The 23,349-nt window shown below is 48.4% G+C and overlaps 2 pseudogenes; both read left to right on the plus strand.

Moving 5' to 3' along the window:
- The first annotated feature begins 7,747 nt into the window (after positions 1-7,747).
- LOC107539174 (transmembrane protein 230-like) lies at positions 7,748-9,744 on the plus strand (annotated as a pseudogene).
- LOC107539160 (glucosamine-6-phosphate deaminase 1 pseudogene) lies at positions 8,581-9,292 on the plus strand (annotated as a pseudogene).
- Positions 9,745-23,349: the final 13,605 nt, after the last annotated feature.

Here is a 23,349-nt window from a genome sequence, read left to right on the forward strand (position 1 = left end):
GGATAGGCCGCAAGGAGCCTAGAAAAGGGTGAGCTGACTGATCTGACTTGTTCAGTGTCATGTGCAGCCTGTGACAAAGACTCATGCAGAGCCAAAGGACATAGTTTGGAAACAAGACTGCTTCAGAACAAAAACAAACAAAAAAGTTACCAGAAAAGGACAGCCAAGTTAAATAAGACTTTCTCAATTTCTTCACTAAAACTGTATTTTATTTGAAATCTATATTAGCCTGGGTTTTCCAGAGAAAGAGAATCAATAAGATGGATATAGATAGATATAGATACAGATATATAAATATAAATATATAGATAGAGATAGATGATAGAGATATAGATAGATGATATAGATAGATATAGATATAGATATAGATATAGATAGATGATATAGATATAGATATAGATATAGATATAGATATAGATATAGATATAGATATAGATATAGATATAGATATAGATATAGATATAGATATAGATATAGAGCCCCCCAAAATGTATATACACTTTAACAGCTGATAGCTCAATCGATGTTTCTTTCTTTTCAGAGTTAACCCATTGGAATTAATAATTATTCAAAGTGTGTGTACATTTTGGGGGAGAATATATATTACTATAAGGAATTGGCTCATGTGGTTACAGAGGCTGAGAAGTCCTGGCATCTGGAGTCAGCAAGCTGAAGACCCAAGAGCTCTGATGGTGTAGTTCCAGTCTGAGTGCCAAGATCTGAGATCCAGGAGAGCCCACAGCATAAGTTCTATTACAAGTCCGATACTCAGGCCTTCACAGGACTGGATGAGCCCCGCACCCCCCCCCCAGCACCCCCACATTAGGAGGGAAATCCGCTTTACTCAGTCTACGGATTCAAATGTTAATCTCATTCAGAAACACCTTCCAGACACACCCAGAATAATGTTTAAGCAATTATCTGGGTGCCCCATGACCCAATCCAGCGGACATAAAATTAACCCTCGCAGGTTCCAACTTCCATTTCACCAGTTCACGCTACCCCTGCGCTTTAAGACCATTTTCCCTGAGAAAGAAGTTAAACTTCCAGCGACATCCCAGTGTTGAAAATGATGGACGTTTAGATATCGACATTCTACACGATGAATTTCTAGATGCAAAGGACCCGATGGATAAGCAGCTGGTCTGTAGCTACAAAGTGGCCAGACTTTTTTTTTTTTTTTAATATATCTTTATTGATTTCAGAGAGAGGAAGGGAGAGGGAGGGAGAGAGAAACATCAATGATGAGAGTCACTGATCCGCTGCCCCCTGCACGCCCCCAACTGGGGATCGAGCCCGCAGCCTGGGCCTGTGCCCTGCCCGGGAATCGAACCCCAATCGCCTGGATCCTAGGAGATGCTCAAGCGCTGAGCCACGCCCGGCCGGGCTGGCCAGACATTTTTGAAGAGCTATAATTTCCACAAGTCTGAAGACCTGCTGTTGCTGTAAGTAAACTCCTAAGAACTCCATGCTCACATGTTTTTGTCGAGAGGCTATTGGGTTCGATGTCATCGCACTGGACGGACACAAGAATCAGTATCACTGGGCCTGACGAGAGCAGAGCTGTGGGTCAGAATGAGTGTTAGGTTCCACTGTCTGCATCAAAGGGAAAGGCCATTCTAAGGCAAGGCTGCCTGCCGTTCAGAGAGCATTCCTGGGAAAGAAAACTGAGAGTCAAATTATCCCACCCTGTCACGGGGCAGAAAGAAGTGGCTCATTGCTCTTTTTAAAAATTAAATATGGATAATATCTGTTTGATTTGTCCTATTATATTTATGTTGTCTTTTTTGAACAGTCTTACATTTATGTACCTTAAGAATACAAAATAATATAGCCCACAGAATTTAAATATCCAATAAAGAATTTTAAGGAGTTAAAATATGTAGGATCACTATGTAGTACATCTAAAACTAATATAATGTTGTAAGTCAGCTATAATTAAAAGTAAATTTTAAAAGAGAGTTAAATAAATTTATAAAATCATATCAGAGGACAAAGAGATGTTACAAAGATATTGTTATGTTTTTCTCACACATAAATTTGTTTAATTAGTCCTACTTTCCATTAGTGCTAATTGCCTCTTTTAACTAGTCTTATTGTGTGTTTTTTTGTTTAAACAGCAGCATTTATGGACCAGAAAAGTAGTAGAGAATAGCATATAATTTAAAATAAGTGCCTATTTTCATATTTTTATGTTAAAGTCATAAAACAGCTATATTATTTGTGTGTGTGTGTCTGGTACGGCTGTGTCCCAGGCTGGCCCTCTAAAAGTTCATGGCAGTGGGTGAGGGGTTTCGCTGCCTAATGAAATCCAGGGCCCCTGGCTTGCTTCACAGAATTCAAATGATGTCACCAGGTCCACTCTGTCTCTGTCTGCTTCCTGTGGTTCCCCCCTCCCAGCCTGTGCTGACATGCTCCTCACCCAGAGGCCTTAGCCAGGAAAGCACTTCCCCAGACACAGGCCTGGGTGTGAGCCTCAGGCCGGTGCCCTTGGGTCACCTGCCCATCCCTGAACTACTGCTGCGTCTAAAGGGAGGGGCTAAGCCTGGGTCCCGCACTCACCCCAGAGTGGGAGGGAGGCTGGAGTGAGCCAGCTCCCTTCAGCACAGGTTGAGAGAGTGGAGAAGTGGCTCCCTAAAGAGGGGCTCTTACCAGAAGAGGGAAGAGATGCTGTGCAGGCGAAAGCATCCTCAGCTGTCCATTACTCCCTTGGCGGGGAGCCAAAGTGCTTTCCGCTAAATTGTTTTTGGCCAGATCCCTGGAGCCAAACAAACATGCATCCATTTTATCACTTACCAGATTACATTGAGATGATCTATTGACATGTTTCTCTTACCAGTGGGTTGAACAGGGAGTTTCTCAAAGACAAGGGACCATGTCTGATTCCTGCTCCTTCCCCAGCACTTGCCCCCAGACCGGCCTTCCCGGGATGCCCTGGGACCCTGCTCTCAGTTCATGTGTTTCCTACACAATTCCTTCCACTCCTATGGCCTTTAAACCTATAGCTCCGGCACAGACCTTCCACTGGGCCTAGGCTTGGCAATCCTAGTGTTTTCTGGATGCTCTAACTCAGACGTTCAACAGGCAGCTCAAAGACCATCTGTTAGAAATAAAACTCGGCGTCTCCATCCCTAAACATTTTCCCCCACTGCTCCCTTTCTCAGCAACAGCACCATCAGTTACTCAATTCACTACCCTCTCATGGCCATAATCAGTCAATACCCCAAGTGTTATTGATCCCGCCTCCCAAATACCTCTCAATCCCCATCCCTCCCACCTCACTGCCCTTCCCTGCCCAGGCCTCAGCGTCCCTCTCCTGACATGCAGCAGGCCTCCTGCGCCAGGCCTCCCTCAGCCTGTCCTGCCTCTGGAGCTGTGCCCCAGCTCAAAGACCTTCCATGCTTCCCATCACCTTCACCTTCACCTTTACCTTCACCTTCACCGAGACCACACCAGCAGCACTTTGGCCCTGCAGGCTCTGGCCCTGCTGCTCTGCCCATACCCTGGGTCTCCACCCCTGCACAGCCTCGCATTCCCCAGGGGCCTGCCTTGAGTACACTGTGCTGGGTCTCTGGTCCCCCCTTTCTAGATGCTAACTCCTTCTTGTCCTTGGGGACCAAGCTCACCTCCAAGCTTCTGAGCTCACTGCAGGCTCTTGTGGGTCCCCACAGTGTCCTGCTCTGTGGGGTGAAAGGCAGAGCATGTCTCTGCATCCCTGGTGCCCAGCGGGGCTGTCCAGGCCCCTCGGGGCGGCCTGGAATCTGCCCTCCTTCCTCTTAGGAGAAAGAGGCCAAGTTTCCTCACATTAATTGAGAGGCAGGCATGGACAGCCCATCCTGGCATAGCAACCAACTTAATATATATATAAGTGGGGCAAGAGGCAGACAGACAGACAGAATTCCTGCCAGGCCAGGGCCTGGCCCCTCCTCCAGCTGACCTTCCTGTCTGAGTGAGGGGAGGGAGTCCTTTTATTTCCTCTCTGCCTTGAGGACAAGAAAGAAGAGGAAGACACATGAAGGTGAGACCACAGGTAGGGTTTTCCAGGGAGCAAAGGTGAGGGAGGTAGCTCTTTCCTTGGAGGCTTTAAAAAATAAGAAATCTGCCTGAATGTGCTACAAAATAAGGTGGGATGGCCTGGAGGCAGGAGGAGGCAAAGGGGGCGCCTCCTGACCAGCCTTTTTTTTTAAACATTCAATATTATTTTGTATTAATTTCAGGTGTATAGCATAGTGGTTAGACAGCCATATACTTTACCAAGTGATTCCCTCAATATTTCAAGTACCTGCCTGGCACCATACACAGTCACTACAATGTTATTGACTATATTCCCTATGCTGTACTTTACATCCCCATGGCTATTTGGTAACTACCAAGAAGTATTTCTGACTCTCTTCACCTTTCTCCCCCGACCCCCTAATATCCCTCCCCTCTGGCAACTGTTAGTCTGTTCTCTGTACCTACGAGTCTGTTTCTATTTTGTTTGTTTGCTTATTTTGTTCTTTAGATTCCACACATAAGTGAAATCATGTGGTATTTGTCTTTCTCTGTCTGACTTACTTTACTAGCATAATACCCTCTGGGTTCTTCCATGCTGTTGCAAATGGTAAGGCTTTATTCTTTTTTATGGCCGAGCAACATTCCATTGTATATATGCACCACTACTTTTTTTGGACGGGTCTTAAGGGTTGCAATCCAGGGGATGGGCCCTGGGGAGCAGGGTGATGCTGGGCCCGGAGCGTGGGCTGCGGTTGTCTCCATCGCCAGCAGGGGGCGGGGCTGCCTGTTTCTAACAGATGGGAACTCCGGCTGCTGGGAACTCAGACTGGCTGATGAATTTGTTTATTTATCCATCATTTATTCATTCATGGTTTTTAATCCCCAAGCACTTTGGGCTCCTTATGTATGCCAGCAGGCATTGTGCTGGGTGTGAGGAGGAAACAAAAGTGGCCAATACGAGGTCTCTGATTGAGGCCCTTAGCACAACTCCTCTCTACCCAGCAGCAGGTCATATGCCCAGGCCAGGGTCCATAACCACTGACTGGCATCTGTGGGGCAGGCCTGCCGCCTGGGTCTGTTCCCACTGCAGCCACGTGGGCTGGTGCCCCTTGCCCTCTGTTCCGGAGCGAGAGCCAATGGGCAGCAGGCCCTGAGCAAGGTTTGGATCTCCTCCCACCCTGTCTCAGGTCACAGCAGTTTACCCGCGGCAGGGTCACAAGTGTAGCTGCATAGTAGTCCCTAGGGCTGAGGTTTTCTCTAGCTCTGTTCCTCCTCCAAACAGGCCCAATCTCAAACCACCAGCCCCTCCCCTCCCTTTCTTCTTTCCGCTTGCTCTATTGTGGCAACCTGTCTTAGAAATATCCACCCAGGGAGCAGAAAGTGGGCACCTGGAGCAGGCCCAGGTCCCAGGGGCCTTGAGGCTGCTGTGCCCCTTCTGCCTTCCTCAAGCCTTGCTCCTACCCCCTCCCAGTGCTGGTGTTCACCGTCAGAACGTGTGCTGGAAGCATCCATGCCTTGGCTGATATAACCTCAGGAGGGCAGGAACGCCCCTTGTTCATCATAAAAGCCCCAGGACCTGGCACAGTGCCTGGTATGTAGTAGGTCTCAAACGGGCTGAAGCACTCATGGAGGTGAGGCAGGATAGGAAGGGGTAAGCTTGGATGCTAAGGACACATCTGAGAGTATCCATGTGCCCAAGTAACTGCCTTGGATTGAACCAGTGGCCCCCCTGGACCTACTTCAAGGAGGACTGCAGGAGCCCTAGTCTGCTTCTCATGCACTGGGACTCCAGATCCAGCAGGGGGGCAGCACCCATGGGGGTCGCTCTTTGGAGGGTCCCCCCAGATGCTGCTTCAGTGGCCAGCAGCCATGGAGCCCTGTCTTCAGGAAAGGTGCCAGCCACTGCCCTGCCTTCCTTCCCCTTTCCCTTCTCCTCCTGCCCCAGCTCCCCTGTTAACCAGGAACCCCTTCTCTCAACCCGGCCCCATATCTTCTGACTCAGGTTCCCCCCCCCCCCCCCCCCCCGCTGGAAAGCATCTGGCCATGATTATGGCCTTGGCAGCTAGCCTGCTGGCCCTGCAAGAGGGGCACCTCTCCTTCAGACCTTCCCTGAAGTCCTCCATTAGGATATGGCCACTGAAAACTTCCTCGCTGCCCACCTCCCAAACCCACCGCCAGAGCTCTGTGCCAGGTGGAGTAGGAGTCCCGATCTTATCAGCTCATCACATTCCGAACATTCCCCATGAGTGGAGGAGGGGTGGCCAGAGAGGAGAATGCTGCTTGACTTGGATATCCTGTGTCTCAATTTGCCTGTTTCTCTCCAACCCGGACCCAAGGCACAGGCTCAGTTCCCTCCGTAGACCTCCCAGGCCTTTGCACCTTGGACTCATGTCTAAATCCCCACTCTTTCCTTTCTGGTCTGTTCTGTTCTTCTTTTACCTCCATTTTCTCTTTCCTCTGAGCCCTCTCCTCTCTGTCACCCATAGAATTTGTGGTAGGAAGTGGGGGGACCAGCCCAGGGTTCTCTGCTGGGACTTTGTCTCTATTCTAGGCATCTAAGAACTCTGGGTTTGGTCTGCCCCCCAGTTTGGCACCACCTCCCTGTGTGTCATGGGTCTAAAACTTGCCCTCTCTGGCCATGGGCTCCTCCAGCCCCCTGGAGCCCTGAGGTCCTGGGGTCCAAGTTCTTGACCTCTAAGGTCCTTACGGCCTGATGGTCTGGGTCCTCCAAGGAGAAAGTTCCCCAAAGCCTTCTTCTACATGGCACAGGATGAGAAATGGTGTGAACTCCTCCACCCGCCTCCCACCCCCATGAGCCCTGAGCCCCCTTCCTCTCGGGCTGAAGGAGAGGCTGCCTGCCACGTTCTTTACACAGAAACTGCGGGTCTTGGGCCCAGTACTTGGACAAAGTTGTCCTGCTCCTAAAACACTTACGTGCACATTGCTTTGCCTTCTGGCCACCTCCCAAATCCTGACCATGGGCTCCAGGAATCTTGAGTTCTAGTTCTGACTCTGCCACTAACTCGCTGTGTGACCTATGCCTTATCCTGCTCTAAGTCTCTGTGTCCCTGAGAAATGACACAAATAGACTGCTGGCCTCATGTTTCAGAGCCAAAGGGAAATATCCAGTGATTCCCTAGACTAGATTGAAGTTTTGACCAGGTTTTGATGGAGGATGTGGAGGGGAGTCATCATGGAGGTGTCCCCTTTTGGAGACAAGGCTATTTTGTTTTCTGAGTGAGGAGCAGGCCACTCCTAGGGTTTCCCTTCCCCCCAGTGCTCCTCAGGCCATTGTCTTATCAGAAAAGTGTGTCCAAAAAAGTAATACTATGAAGAGTAGCTCTAAACACACACATACGCACAGAGTCAACACGTTTAGTGGTGAAATACAGAAAGCTTTTCTACCGAGATCAGGAGCTGGACAAGGGTCTCTCTATCACATCTGTCCAACACTACAGTGGAAGCCCCAGGCAGAGCACCAAGGCAAGAAAAAAAATTAAGGGAATTGTACAAGAAGAAATAAAACTGTCAATATTTAAATGGCATAATGGTACATGGAGAAAATCCAAATCTCTCTATAAACTAATAGAATAAATGAGTGGATTTTTGGCACTGGGCTGGTCTGGGTGGGGTAGGGTGGGTGGCAGTTAGGTGAGGGGTATCAGGAGCGTCTCTATTTCCGATCGTGAGCGAGCTGTCGGCACGCTGGCGACTTGGCACGGCGCTCCGACTGTAGCTGTGTCAGCGTGTTATGATGCCATCTCAGACCAACCTGGCTACCGGATCCCCAGCGATAAGGTGAAATACTCAAGGCTCTCCAGCGCAGATGGTGGCTACATTGACCTTCAGTTTAAGAAAAACCCTCCGAAGGTCCCATAAGGCCATTGTGTTTGCTATAGTGTTGTGTTGTAGTTTTTTAAAATGTTTTGATTGATTTTTTTTTTTTTAGTTGTTTGACTTTTGAGAGGGAGGGAGAGAGAGAAAGAGACACGGGGGAGGGAGAAACATCCGTTGGCTGCCTTCTGCACCTTCCCTACTGGGGACTGAGCCTGCAACCCAGGCATGTGCCCTGACCAGAATCTAACCGGTGACCTTTTGGTCCATGGGACAACACTCAACCAACTGTGCAACACTGGCCAGGGCTACAGTGCTGTTTTTCATATTTTTAAAATTTTTGTTGTTGTTGTGTTTTAGAGAGAGAGAAGAAGGAAGAGGGAGAGAGAGAGAGATCGATGAGAGAGACATCGACTGTTTTCCTTTGATTTTCAGAGAGAGTGGAAGGGAGAGAGGGAGAGAGAAAAAAAGAGAGATACATCAACTGGTTGCCTGAACCTGCAACCTAGGTACATGCCCTCAATGGGGGGGGTTGAACCCAGCCAGTACTCTTCTACCCTCAGGCCTATGCTTTATCCACTGAGCCAAACCAGCCAGGGTTCTAGTGCTGTTTTTTATTGGCATCTTTTTCATTGTCATAGGCTCCCTCCTGCTGGCCGGCTATACCTGCAAAAGCTTTTGCCTCCAGCCATGTGACCCGAGCCCTTGCTGCAGTCGCCTAGGGAGGTGTCTGCAACAAGCTCACTATTCTGGACCCACTATTCTCAGGCCAGAGAGTGGGCAGCCAAAGACATCAGGACCTGAATCATCTAGTTTAACCCAGGACCAGGCAAGTACTTCACCCTGGGGCTCCACCCTGGGAGCACCCCATTGGCTGCTACAAGAAGCTAATTGAGTACTATAAGAATGGAGACCTGTCCTTCAAATATGTGAAGACCTTCAAGGTGGATGAGTATGTGGGTCTTCCTCAGGGCCATGCAATGGAAGAATGCAGTCACCGCTCCTTTATGTGTAACAACTTCAAGCCCACTGACATCCACCCAGAAAACACCCACATTCTGGATGGGAATGCAGTTGCCCTGCAGGCTAAGAGCGATGCCCTTGAGGAGAAGATCAAGGCTGTGGGCAGGACTGAGCTGTTCGTTGGAGGCATCAGACCCGGTGGACATACTGCCTTCACTGAGCTGGGCTCCAGTCTGGTGTTTAGGACCCGTGCGAAGGCGCTGGATATGGACACCATCCTGACCAATGCTAGGCTCTTCAATGGAGATCTCGCCAAGGTACCCACAATGGCCCTGTGATGATCCTAGCCGCTGTCATGGATGCTAGAGAGGTGATAATCCTCATCACAGGTGCTCACACGTTTGCTCTGTACAGAGCCATAGAGGAGGGAATGAACCATATGTGGATCGTGCCAAAAAGCAACTATCACAGGCAATTGAATAGGAAAAATTGTTGTTGATTTGGATAAACAAAAAGCAGTTAGCTGGTGATAGCATTTTGGAGGCAGTAATATATGAAAAATTCATTTAAGGCTAGTGGGGTGTTTCGATAAATTTAAGAAAAGGAGTGTCTATTTTTAGATTAAGCAATACATTAGACATGTATATAAGAAAGATTAAAACAAGGAATCATTTGGGGGTCTGCAATGGATTAATTCCATTTACATTATTTTTAATGGGAAAAAATGGTTCCATTTTCAAACAAATCACTTCTCAAACAGCCTTCCGTGATGAATTAAGTTCGAGCACTGAGGTTGCACTGTATTTCTAAGGGAGCAGACTAGTTGGTCCTGTCCTGATCATTAGCATCCTGGTGTTCCTGCCAAGATTTTACCACCTGCGCATTGCCTACTAAGCGTCCAAATGTTACCAGGGTTACTCCAACAATGACATTCCAGACCTTGATGACTAGCTCTCAACTCAGCCCTGAGGAGCAGTCAGATGGTTCTGAACTCAACTTCAAGATATTGAGCAGAAACTGTTGGCTAAAGGCTAAGGAATTCTGCGGTTTGCCGATGCTTAACAGAACAATGGCCAGGTTTTATGATTCCATCCTAAAGATGTTAACTGAGCTTACAATCAGCTAATTAGGGCACACTGTTTTTCATCTCCTGGCCCTGACAAAAAGCTGACAAATTTTCCCACAACCCCTATCAAGGAAGAAGAGCAATATTAATTGAAAAAAGCAGGAGGTTATTCTGTAGTGGGAAGTGTTGCTGCCACCACCCTTTTTAGAGTTGAGCATTTCTTTTAAATTGTCTTTATTGTGAGTTCGTTCTTGTGGCAAATGGAAGAATGCAGTATGTCAGATTTCTTATTACTAAATAATTTATTTGGAAAATATTTAAGTATCTTATCCCCTATACTCTAGCTTAATGCTCTAGTGGAAGACCTTGGCAAAATCAAATATTAGTGTGGATACATCTGTAATATTTTTTACTTGCTTTCTTATCAAGAGCAACCAGGAATTTTTTAAATCTCAGAGAAAGTTTTCAAAATATAAACACTTTCTCTGTTCACCACTCCTTGGCCAGCTCTGATCTGGTTGACCAATAGGTTGGCACCATATAATCTGGGTAATTCTATCCTTTATAGATTAAGATGTTCTGTATATCATGCCGTTAAGGACTGGGCTGTTGGCTGTTTTCTAAAGAAAAAATGTAGATAAGTGGCTGCTATTTAGAGTTTATAACCCCATTGTTAGCACCTTGTATTATGTCATTCTGCTGAAGATCAAAAGATTTGGCCTGGATCCCCAGGGGACTAGACTACCTTAGTTTGATTCTCTTTCTTAGCTTGCAAAAAGTGATTTATGTTCAAAAGAAATTAAAATGTCAAAATATTTTTTAAAAGAATAAATAAGTGAATTTAGCAAAGTCACTAGACAAAAGATCAGCAAAAGAAGTCAAGTGTTCTTCAACAAACTACCAGTGCACAATTAGGGAAAGGAATTAAAAAGACAACATCATTTATACACCATAAAAATATCAAATACCTACCTAGAAATAACTTTAGCCAAAAAAAAGTGAGAGATCACGCAATACACAGAAAACTACAAAACATTATTGGGAGATCATTTTAAATACCTAAATAATAAAGGGAATATACCATGTTCATGGATTGGAAGACTCAATATTGTAAAAGTGTTAATCCTCCCAAAAGCAATTTATAGATTTAATGCAATCCCAGTCAAAATCCTAGCAGGAACCTGTGTGTGTGTTTGTGTATGTATGTGTGTGTACTGACAAGATGACAAATTCTAAATTTTGACAAATTTGTCAAAATTTGTAGTGATAATTGACAAATTCTAAAATTGATATGGAAGTGCTAAAGACCAAGAATAGCCAAGACACTCCTGAAGAAGAACAAGGCTGGAGGTTTTCTAGCATTAAGTATTAAGACAGTATAGTATTAGTGCAAGGAGAGGCCAGTAGAACAAAATAGAGAGCCCCGAAACAGATCCACACAAATATGCCTGCTTGATTTTTGACACAGATGATACTGCTATGCTATACTGGGAAAAGAATGTTCTCTTCTACAAATGATGCGAGGTCAATTGAATATTCATATGGAAAAAAGTTATCTTGATCCCTACTTTATACCATACCAAAAATAAATTTCAGATCAATTTAGAACTAAATATAAATGATAAAACAATTAGAAGAAAACATAGAATATCTTCATGGCCTTGAGGTAGGCAAAGATTTCTTAACACAAAAAGTACTAACCATAAAGAAAAAAAAGTGATAAATTATTCTCCATTAAAATTAAGAACTTCTGGCCCTGGCCAGGTAGCTCAGTTGGTTAGAGCATCATCTCAATACGCCAAGGTTTTGGGTTCAGTCCCTGGTTAGGGCACAGGTAAGAAAGCAACCAATAAGTGCATAAATCAATGGAACAACAAATCTCCTCTCTCTCTCTCCCTTCCTCTCTGTGTCTAAAAATCAATAAAAAAAATTAAGAACTTCTGCTTTTCAAAAGTCACCATTAAGAAAGTAAAAGGCACCCAGCCAGGTGTGGCTTAGCTGTTGAGCATCGACCTAGGATCCAGGAGATCAGGGTTAGATTCCTGGTCAGGGCACATGCCAGGGTTGCAGGCTAGGCAGCTGATCAATGACTCTCTCATCGTTAATGTTTCTATCTCTCTCTCTCCTCCTCCTTTCCTCTCTCTGAAATCAATAAAGATATGTTTAAAAAAAAAAGAAAGTAAAAGGCAAAATATACAGTTGGAGAAAATGTTTGCAACACAAAGGGCTTGTATCCAGAATATATAAAGAACTCTTACAGATCAATAGGATGGACAGGATGGACAACCCAATAGAAAACAGGGGAGGGACTTGAACAGGCACTTCACAAATAAGACTTTCCAAATGACCTGCAAACATATGGGAAGGTGTATGATATCATCACTCACCATGGAAATGCAAAACCTGCAATGAGCTAAAATGAAAAAGACTGACTACTAAATATTGGCAGGGATGTGAAGCATGTAGCACTCTTATACCCAGCTGGTGGGAGTGTAAGTTGGCACAACTTACTTTGGAAAACTTTATGACAACATCAACTAAAGCTGAACATATTCGATCCCCATGCCCCAGCAACCCCCACATCTGGGCATGTATCCAACAGGAAAGCAGACATTATGCTCCTAAGACACACACAAGCATGTTCACCACAGCACTATTGTCAGCAGCCCCAGACTGAAAAAACCAGATGTCCCTCAGCTGAACAGATAAAGGGTGGTACATTCATATGTTGGTATACTCTACAGCAATGGGAAAGAGCAGGCAGCAACTATAAAAAGACGAATCTCACAAGCTTAACGTTGAACGTACGAAAGAACACATATTGTATGATTCTGTTGCTAGGAAGTTCAAAAACAGTCAAAACTATGGTGGTAGAAGTCAGGATGGTACTTACCTTTTGGGGAAAATAGCTATTGGGAGGAGGCATGAGGGGGTCAGTGGGTACTGGAAATGTTTTATTTTTCAATCTGGGTCTGGTTGGTTACACAAATGTGCTCATTTTGTGAAAACCCACCCACTTTCTGTCTTTATGTGACTTTCCAGTAAAACATGCACATTACAACAAAATTAATTGGTGATCCAGAGAGACTCATTAACTTGCCAGAGTCACACAGCTCTTGCACTGGCAGTTAAATGTCCTAGGGTCTTATTCCTGCTTTGTCGCTCACCGTAAGGCCCTCGGCAAGTCATTTTTTCTTTGGGGGCTGGCTCAGTTTTCCCATCTAAGTGGAATGGGAAGAAAAGACTCGCACTTGGTATTGTAAGAGCTGGTGGCAGAACTCCTCTGAGGGAGAGAGCTCTGCCTGGGAAAATGCTTTGCTGGGCTCTCTCTGAAAGGAAGATGTGGGACAGGGAGGGGGGTGGAGGAGAGAGAGAGAGAGTCTGAGAACCAACAAGATGGCAAGATGGCAGGCAACTAGGATGAGATAAAAACATGGCTATGATCTGGCCGGTGTTGCTCAGTGGTTAGAGCATCAGCCCTCACACCAGAAGGGTTGCAGGTTCTATTCCTGGCCAAGGGCATGTACCTGTGTTATAGGTTCAATCCTTGGCCCCGGTAGGTTGGGACGTATGCGGGAGGCAACCAGTAGATGTGTCTCTCTCACATCGATGTTTCTCTCTCTCTCTCCCCCTGCCTCCCTCCCTCCCTTCCACTCTCTCTAAAAACTATCCTCAGGTGAAGATTAACAAAACAAAACCTGGCTGTGAGAGGAAAGGGCCCCATGGTGCTTGAAGATCTGTGGTATCTCATACCCAGGAGGCTCCTCCCCCCTGCATCCCCCCACCTTTCAGGAATGATCCTCCAGGCTCACTGCCCTGGGTGAATAGTATTTAGGGAGGAATTAAAGGAGGGGGACTGCATTCCACACCTGGCTGACACAGTGAAGGGCCAACAGCCCGCAGGTGAGAGGCAGAGACTTGGAGAATTCAGCAAAAGCTGAAATCCAAAATCTGAGGGAGAGGTCAGCATCCAGGCCCCTCAGGGTGGGGAGCTCAGGCTTAAAACCCTGGTATGATTTGAATGTGAGAGGGGAAGAGGGAGCCTGAAAGTGTGGAGAATTCAAGGTGCTGGGTGACTGACTCTTGGGTTTCATGTAAAGTGAGCAGGGAGATTAGACACTGTAGGCCGGGCCCTCTCAGTGAACTCCCTGGAGCCCCTTCCTGTGCTGGTGCAGGGCTGGGGAGCCTCAGCCCCTCTCAGCCAGACAGGACAACCACATGGACATGGGCCAAAGGCCAAGGCGTTCGGAGGCAGCCATGGAGATTTATCTCAGTCATATTCAAAGGCTGGAAAGAGAGACCCTTCTCAACCCCCACCCCAGACCTCTCCTTGGGTGGAAGGACTCTGATCCCCAAAGAAGCAAGGGGCTCAATGCAGGTTGCAGGCCCCAAGGAGAGAGTCAGCTCTGAGGACCTGGGGACAATGACCTGCCGCCTTGAGAACAGGGGAGAGCTGGGGGAGCTGAGACTGAAGGCCAGGGGTCTTCAGCTCCCCCAGGGCCAGTGGGGGAGAAGGACATTTACCTGCAATATCTCATTTCCCTCTCACGGATTGGAATCCCCAACCCTCTACTGTCTTTGTTGCTTCCAGCAACAAAGTGATGGAGGGGTCACATTATGTGGGGCCTCGCCTCTCATGGAGCTGTCAGTGGCAGGACCCCAGTCCATCACTAGGAAAACTGTGAGAGGCAGGGTTTCAGTCTATTTCCCAGATGAGGTTCAGGAGGTTCCATGGCACACCCCAGGGGCACAGCTGGGGAGCAGGTGGAGGAGGTGGGACCTGTGGAGAAGAGGCAGTGCCCTGGGTGAGGTGGCAGGAGGGCAAGGAGCAGGCTTTGCCCCTGGTGGTCAAGGAGGCTTCAGGTCGGTGTGGGAGTGAGGGGCCACCAGGGTGGACAGAGATGCCAAGAGAGATAGGTCCCTCTTCATTAAGCCCCACCTCCTGCAGCAAGCTATCCCAGGAGCCTTCATCCCAGAGGCTGTCCCCATCTTCATGTCCACCCCTGCCTCCCAGAACACGGACCACACCAGCCCCACCTTGAGTGCAGGGTCTATTCTGCCTGTGTCCCCCTTAATACTGACTGACATCTGACCCGCAGGGGTGGGAGCTCCTCTGGGTTTCCCCCAGCTCCCCCTAGAAGACCTCCTAAGGGAGGGCTGGAACAGAAACGGGAAATGAAGGCGGAGTAGGGGGGGGCCTTCGTGCCAGGAATAAGTGCTCTGCAGTTTCCCACCACACACCCTGCTTCTAGGGCGGACCTGCCCTTTCTGCCCTGGCTGGGAGCCCCTGAAGGCGTGGAAGGACCAGCCCACTCCCCTGACGAGTCTGAGCCAGGGACGCCCAGGTCTGGGAGAGGAGAGGCCATAACTGGGCAGAAGGTCTATCCTTTACTGGAGCCATTTACACCCCCACCCACCCCTACTCAACCTGTAGTCTCTCAGGCCCACAGCCCCTTCCCACACTGGCCCTGAGCAGAAGGGAGGCGCTGCAGGAGGTAGGTGGGGCAGCTTCCCCCACTGTCCTCGGGGGTTGTGGGGAAAGGGCGGCCTGGTGGGGTGGGGGGGGGAGGGGAGCAGATGTTTACCTGGTTGGGAGAGGCTTGGCCGAAGTTCAAGCTTAGCTACTTAAACCACACCAAGAGGGGGAGAGATGCGGTTTGTTCTAGGGCACGGTGGGGACTGGACGGGACAGAGAAGGGCGATGGTCTGGGGTCTCAACCCTCTAGGAGGACCACGACCGCTTCTCCTGGCCTAGACCCCTTCTCCCACCAAACCCATTCTAAGTGAGCAGCACCTGGATTCCTTCCTGTCCAGAGATGAAAGATAAGGAGAAGGGGGACAGACACAGAGGGAGACAGGACAGGGGGGCAGGAGGGAGGTGATGGGGGCAGAAAGGGGGCCAGGGAGGAAGCTCCAGAAGGGCCCTGGGAGTGAAGCAGGCTGCCCGCTGTCCAGGCCTAGAGGGAGGCAGCTACACAGGGCGGCCTCTACCCGGCCTGGAGCGGTATCTTAACTTTCTGGGCCCAGCCTCTCCGCACCCAGATAGTTCTGGGTGTGTGTCTAAGGGTTGCTGTGCGTGTGATGCCCTGACGGTGTGTTCTGGGGGGTGGCTGCTTGACAAGCGAGCCAGTGACAGGCCCAGGAGAACCCCCACCCCTGTCAAGCTCCTTGGTTATTTTTTCCTGTCGGCTCTGCCTCCAGGGACCGCTTCCCGCCCAGGATGTAAGACAGGCCGCAGCTTGTCTGACCCAGCCTGGCCCTGGGGGAGTCCAGCTCTTGGGGGGCTGGATAATCTGAGCCAGGGGAGGGCAGATGAGAGCGACGGCTCCCACCCCCATCCTGGGAGCCTGGGAGCCTGGGAGGCCCCCTCCCTGCCCCCAGCTTCCCAACCTCCCTTCCGAGAGCAGGCTTGAGCCTTTGGGATGCTGCCAGGTTCCTGCCAGGCGGGTGGGCTGTGGGAGGGATCGGAGGCCCCGGCTACTGTTCCGCACTGCCCATCCCCCACGCAGGGTGAGCCAGGCTCCTGCTTCCTCCCGCCTCCCCTCCCCGGGTCCAGGGCCTGCTTGCCTGAGTGAGACAAGAGTAATGGACGCAGCCAGGGCCTGACCCGAGGGCCTTGGCTCCAGGCCCAGAGCGAGGAACACAGTCCGTAAATATTTGGGGAGTGAATGGTGCCCACCCCTCTGCGTACAGCCGACTCTTTCCTGCGTCCACAGAGGCTTTTGGGGGATGAGGGGAAGGAGGCCATGTCCATCCCTCTGCTTCCGAGCTGGGATCAGCATCAAAGACCTTGGGGTCCAGCCTGCTGGGCCCTCGGCCAGGTCTGGCCACAGACAGGAACACCATCTCTTCATTACCCAGGGCAGCAGCCACCCCCTGCCTCTAATGTCAGCGCAGCCCGGGGACCCCAAGCCTTGCCTTTTGGATACAGAACGCTTCCTGAGGGAAGTTCTTTCTGCAGTCTAGCTCTGCCTTTCCAGGACCTCTTTACTTGGTATTGGGATGGAAACAAACCCTGTCTGGCTTTTGGAAAGTTAACAGTGGCCCTAGACCTGCTCTTCTGGGCCCTTCCTGGAGCCTGTCTGCCCACTGTCACCCAGTTTGAGAGGGCTCAGCTCCGGGTGGGTGCCCTGAAACTCCTTGGGGGCTCCCTTCCTTGATCCGCCAGGACCCTGGAAGGGAACACACAGCCCTTAACCTTCCCCGATTTTTCCACTCTCCTGTAGCCTCAGATTGAGACAACAAGGTTTCTTTTGAAGGAAGTCTGAACAGCTCCCACAAAGAGAAGCTGGTAATTTGAAGGACCCTCCAGTCACCTGCTGCAGTGGGATGGCTGGAGGGGCCTCCTGCCCCTACTCCTGGGGCCTTGGGAGAGACCGTGGAGAAGGGAAGCTAGAGTTGGGGCTGGGAAGAAGGCAACTGGGGCCACTTTTCCAACCCCACTCCCTAGTCTACAACTGGATATCTAACCTCATTTCATGAGAATCTTGTGGCTCATTGTCTTGTTGTGTAATATCAGAGCAAGTTATTACAATCCTCTGGGGCTCAGTTTCCTCATCTGTAAAGTGGGACTAATAATGGTACCTGCTTCATAGGATTGCTTTAAGGATCAGATGAGACGATACATGCATGGCACTTAGTTAGCAGGGGATATAGCAGAGAGTAAGTACTCAATAGATGTTAACCATTATGACTAAGACTTTTAAGACTTAAAAGTCAAGTTCCCCAGGTTCTCTCAGACCTGAACTCTGGGTGTGTTTCTCATGAACCAGGAGAATGAAGGGTGTGTGGGAATTAATGTGCTTTGAGGCCGGACAGACCCCTGCGTCAACCTGCCTGGCCCTGATCAGGCCAACCTGCTCCCACGCACTGTTACCCTCCCCACTGGGTTCTCATGGGTCCCAGGTCTGGTGCCAACCCCCCTCTCGCCTGGCCAGGCTGGTGCCCATCCCACTTCCAGGAAGAGAGACATAATAAACACAGCTTGGATGGATGAAAGCCCACCTCCCCCAACATCCTCTGCGGAAGCTCAAGGGTGATCAGGGCTCCTGTCCCCGTCGGGGATAGAGGCTGGGAGTTCCTGGGCCTTAGGTCATGGAGCTCAGGGAGTGGGGGAAGTACCCCTTCCAAAAAATATGGAGAGAAGGGGCAGGGTGGTCCCCCCAAAGTCCATGTCCAGACCCCCGCCAACACTGTCTGCACACCTAGTGGGTATCAAGTGATCTCACTGTGGTTTTGATTGACATTTCCCTGATGACTAATGATGTTGATCTTTTTAAGTGCTTATTGACCATTAGTATAACTTCTTTGGAGAAATGTCTATTCAAGTGCTTTTTAACCACCTTGCTGGCACCAAGCCCCTAGGCTGTCTTCCCCCTTTCATTCTCTCCACTGCAGCCTGACTTTCTTCTAAGTGCAGCTCTAGCCAGGCCCTTCTTCTGCTTAAACCTTCAATGGCTCCCCATGGCTTGCAGCCAAACTTGCCAAATTATGCTCGGTGAAAAACATTTTGTGAGAGGTTAGGAGAGTCTCCTCTGAAGAAGATTCCATGGTCAAACTATGTTCAAAGTTTTGGGAAATACTGCATATTCTAACCCACTCCAAGAGTTTGCCAATGCATGTTGGCCCAGAGGAGTCCCAAAACAAACAATCCCCTCCGTAACTCAGCATTTTCCAAGTGAATTTGATGGTAATTCTACATTTCTCCCTGTATTTTCTTTTTCACAGCTTTATTGAGATATAATTCATATCTCATAGAACTCACTCGTTTACAGTGTACAATTCAATCTTTTTTTTTAAAGTATATTCAGAGTTATGGAACCATCACTACAATTAATTTTAGAATATTTTCACCACCCCCAAGCCTCACACCCTTTAACTTCCAACCTGTGTCCCCTCATTTCTCTCTTTCAACCCTAGGCAACTGCTAATCTACTTTTTGCTTATATTTGCCTGTCCTGGACATTTTCTATAAATGGAATCATACTATAGCAGCATTTTGTGAATGGGTTCTTGCACTCAGCAAAATGTTTTCACAGTGCATCCATATCTTAATGTTTATCAGCACTTCATTCCTTTTTATGGCCAAATAATTGATTCATTGCGTGAATCCACTACATTTGTTCATCCATTCACCAGTTAACTGACATCTGGGTTGGTTTTACTTTTGAGCTATTATAATTAATGTTGCTATAAATATTCATGTACAAGTTTCTGTGTGGTCATATGTTTTCATTCTTTTGAGTATATAACTGTGAGCAGAATTGCTGGGTCAAACGGTAACTCTATGTTTAACTATTTGAGGAAATTCCAGCCTATTTTTTTGAAACAACTGCATCATTTTACATTCTCACCAACAGTGAATGAGGGCTTCAATTTCCCCACATCTTCACCAACATGTATCTGATTTTTTGTTTCTAGCCATCCTTGTGGGTGTGAAGAGGTATCTCACTGTGATTTTGATTTGCATTTCCCTAATGATTAGCTGAGTATTTTTGATGTGCTTATTGGCCATTTGTATGTCTTCTTTGGAGAAATATCAGTTCAGATCCTTTGCCCATTTTTAAACTATGTTGTTTGTCTTTTTATTATTGAATTATATATTTTATTTTTTAAAAATATATCTTTTTAAAAATTGATTTCAGAGAGGGAGAGAGAGAAGCATCAATGATGAGAGTGTTGTCATTGATCAGCTGCCTCTTGCACACCCCTGACTGGGGATCGAGCCCACAACCCCGGCATGTGCCCTGACCGGGAACCGAATCTCGATCTCCTGGATCCTAAGTCGATGCTCAACCGCTGAGCCATGCCCACTGGGCTGAGTTATATATTTTAGATATAAATCCATTATAAGATATAGGATCTATAAGTATTTTATTCCTTTCTATGGGTTATCTTTGAGCTTTTTTTGAAGGTGTCCTTTGAAGCACAAAGGTTTTAAATTTTGATGAATTTCAGTGTCTTAATTTATTCAGACTGCTATAAAAAATATAGCTTATAGACAACAGAAATTTATATCTCACAGTTCTGGAGGCTGGAAGTCCAAGATCAGGCTGCCTGCATGGTTAGGTGAGAGCCTTCTTCTGGGCCCCAGGCTTCTAATGTAACAAAGGGGCTAAGGAGTTCTGTGGGACCTCTTCTGTAACAACACTAATCCCAGTCATGAGAACCTTGCCCTCATGACCCAGTAACCTCCCAAAGGCCCCACTTCTTAAAACCATTACCTTGGGGATTAGGATTTCATCATATGAATTTGGGGTTGACACAAACAATCAGACCATAGCATTCAGTTAATCTATTTTTCTTTTGTTGCTATGTTTTTGGTGTTATATCTAAGATTCCTTGCCAAATCCACGACCACAAAGATTTAACCTTATGTTTTCTTCTAAGAGTTTTATAGGTTTAGCTCTTGTATTTAGATCCATTTTGAGTTAATCTTTGCATATATGATCTGAGGTAGGGATCCAACTTTATTCTTTTACATATGGACATTCAGTCCTCCCCCTCACCTCCCCTTATATGTTTACAAAACATCCAGTAGCATCTCATGGACCAATTGGGAAATGCCAACCAAGATCAGGCCCAACTTTTTAGCTTGGTCAAGGCCTCTCAGCATCTACCCCCAACTTGCCTCTTGCTGCTCCTTAACTTGCACCACCCCCACCTGCCACTGCCCACACCCCCCATTTTTGCCTGATGAAATCCACTGTCTTCTAAGGAATAATAACAGCTTTCTATGTACCAAACATTTTCCTAAGCACTGTATTTGTATTATCTCATTTAAATTCTTACACTAACCCATGTGTTATATACTCCTGTTATCCCCATGAAGAAGTCAAAGTTCAACACGATTAAGTAAATTGCCCAAGGTTACAGTTAGCAAGTATTGAAGGGAGCAATTGAACTGAGGCCATCTGACGCCAGAGTCCCTGCTCTTAAAAAAAAATCACTACCTCCCATCAACCTTTGCTTTTCACCGCCACTCTGCTCACCACTTAATTGGTACCAAAATATATTTACTGAGCTCTACCATGTATTTCGCTGAAATAACAAGTTAGCAAGTGAGTAAAGAATTAATAGAACTGCATTGTTGGAGCTGGCAGGGACCCAAGCGGTGGCGTACATTCCAGGATAACAACTCTATCCGATGGATGGGGAGGCTCTGTGACTCCTCCAGGGTCACAAGGTGGCCCAGAGATCATATCAGGACCAGATCTCTCCACCTCCTGCCTGGCAGTTTTTGACACCATGCCTGCTGCATCTCCATTCAACACACGTTTGTTAAGTATCTTCTTGTGCCAGGCCCCAGTCTGAGCTCCGTCTGAGCCAAACAGAACAAGAACCCTGGAACCCTGCCCTGTCTCTTTCCTCAGGGACAGGGGCTTAGGCCTGGCAGGGTCCTTCTGGCCTTTGAGACCCTCCCGGTTTCTCCTCTACGCAGAGCCATCTTCTGAGCTCCAGGGATGTCTCTGTTCCTTCGGAGGGAGCCCTGGGAATGGGAGGCGGCCAGCTGCTGGCCAGGGGCACAGGGCGGGCCGGGAGGAAGGGCCCTGGGTAGGGTTCATTTCCTGGCACCCTTGTTTGCCGTGTGCCCTGGCTTCTGGTGGCCGTTTCCGCCCCGCCCACAGCCTCCCTGGATGAGTGGGCAGCCAGCCTAGGACTGGAATTCCTCACCATCCTCAGTTTTAACTGTCTCTCAGCTGGGTCCTCTCCCTGGAGGCCAACAGACTTGGATGAGAATCCTGCTGCCCCCACCAGCTGTGTGACCTCGGGCATGTCTGGGCCTTTGTTTCCTCTTCTGGAAAAGGGGAGAATAGGTTGACCTCAGAGGCTTGTCATGAAGAATAAAGGAATAATTTACATAAAAGGCCTGGCACAGTGAGACTCCCAGTATAAACTGTTACCCGTGTTGTCAGCCTCGCTCTCCCATTTTCCTCCTTCAGGAAATCTTCCAGGATGCCCACTTCCCCCTGTCTCCCCATTCTTGTGCTGGGTCCCAGTCCGAACCTTCGGGGAGGTCTGTGATGGGGGTGATATGATGGGATTCCCCAGGTGCTGATACCACCCCCAACTAGCTCTTGTGTGTCCATTTCCCATGTCCCACAGTGAATGGGACTGAAGGGGACCCTTGGGGAGCCTCATCAGTTTTCTATGAACCAGATTCAATTTGATGCATAACACTGACCACTCCAAGCAGAGCACTGTAGTGGGAGCTATTGGCAGGTGGAAAGAGGGGGTCTGAGCTTGCTTTGCCTGGAGAACAAGGCTGTGGGGGCTGTCTCTATAGCCACTGCTGCTCCCACCCCCATTCCTATAAAAACGTAATATTTCTTGAGCAATTGCTATGTGGCAAGCACTGTGCCACTCTCCTTTACTCTCCACAAAGATTCTATGGTCAGGGTACAATTTTAAACTCAATTTTACAGGTAGATAAACTGAGGCACCAAGAGCTTAAGCAACTCTGTAGAGCTAATAAGTAACATCTGGCCAAATGTGACAAATGCTCTATCCGAGGGAGAAACAGGGTTATGCTGGAGCAGAAAGCATCGGTCAAGACCCAGGGAGCCTGGGAAGATGGTGGTCAGTTGGCTTTGAAGGACAGGAAGCGGTTAATGGGCAGGAGGAAGCTAGAGCATTTGCTTGTAGGCAAAGGCCTCGGAAAAGGGACCAGCAGGCGTTTGGGGGATGAGGGCCCACCCAGTGGTTGTAAGGGGAGGATGGGAGTGTGGAGAGCAAGGGCCGAAGATAACCAGGCAGTCACAGAGGACCACAAGCCTTGGGCTAACGAGCTGGCCGAGGCATCCACGGTTGGGTTTTGGGTGGGGTCAGATCAGAGGGAAGTAGGAGGACCTCTTGGGGCCAGGTGGCAATTGTCTAAGGGAAGAGGGGGAAGGGCACGGTGTGCAGCCTGGTACCTGATGTCCCCTTGTGTGACCTCAGTCAATCTTTCAATAGTTCTCAGAGTTGCGCACCATCATTGCTGCTTTACAAATAAAGAAATTGAGGCTCAGGGGTGGGGGTGCCTCATTGTCCAGGGTAGGGTCAGGGCCCAAGCCATGTTTGCACACTGGCAGCGAGAGTGTGCATACAGTGCTATGGGATCCTCTCAATGCACCCGTGGCTGCAGAGAGGAGGGTAGGCATGGGGTGAAGGAAGTGGGTGTTATATCCGGGTCACCAAGAAAGCTAGGGCAACAGTGGTGCTGAAAGAAAGGAAGGGAAGAAAGAAGGGAGGGAGGGAGGGGGAATGAGGGAGGGGGGGAGGGCAGAGTTAAGTGGCCGGAACCTACGTTCAGGTGGTGAGTGGCCTCTGGGAGTTGAGGCCCCAGGTGGCTACCTTGGGCAAGCCAGCCGTGGGCCCAGCCTGATCTCGTGGAGCCAGGCTGGTGTGCTCTGGTTGACATCAAAGCCAAGGCTGGTGCTCCCAGGGAAACGCCTCTAAGAACTTCCCTCTGCCAGTGGGTTTGGGGTGCACCACCTTGGGGTCCTTCC

Source organism: Miniopterus natalensis, chromosome 17 (assembly GCF_054644295.1).
Source record: "Miniopterus natalensis isolate mMinNat1 chromosome 17, mMinNat1.hap1, whole genome shotgun sequence".
Classification (NCBI taxonomy): domain Eukaryota; kingdom Metazoa; phylum Chordata; class Mammalia; order Chiroptera; family Miniopteridae; genus Miniopterus; species Miniopterus natalensis.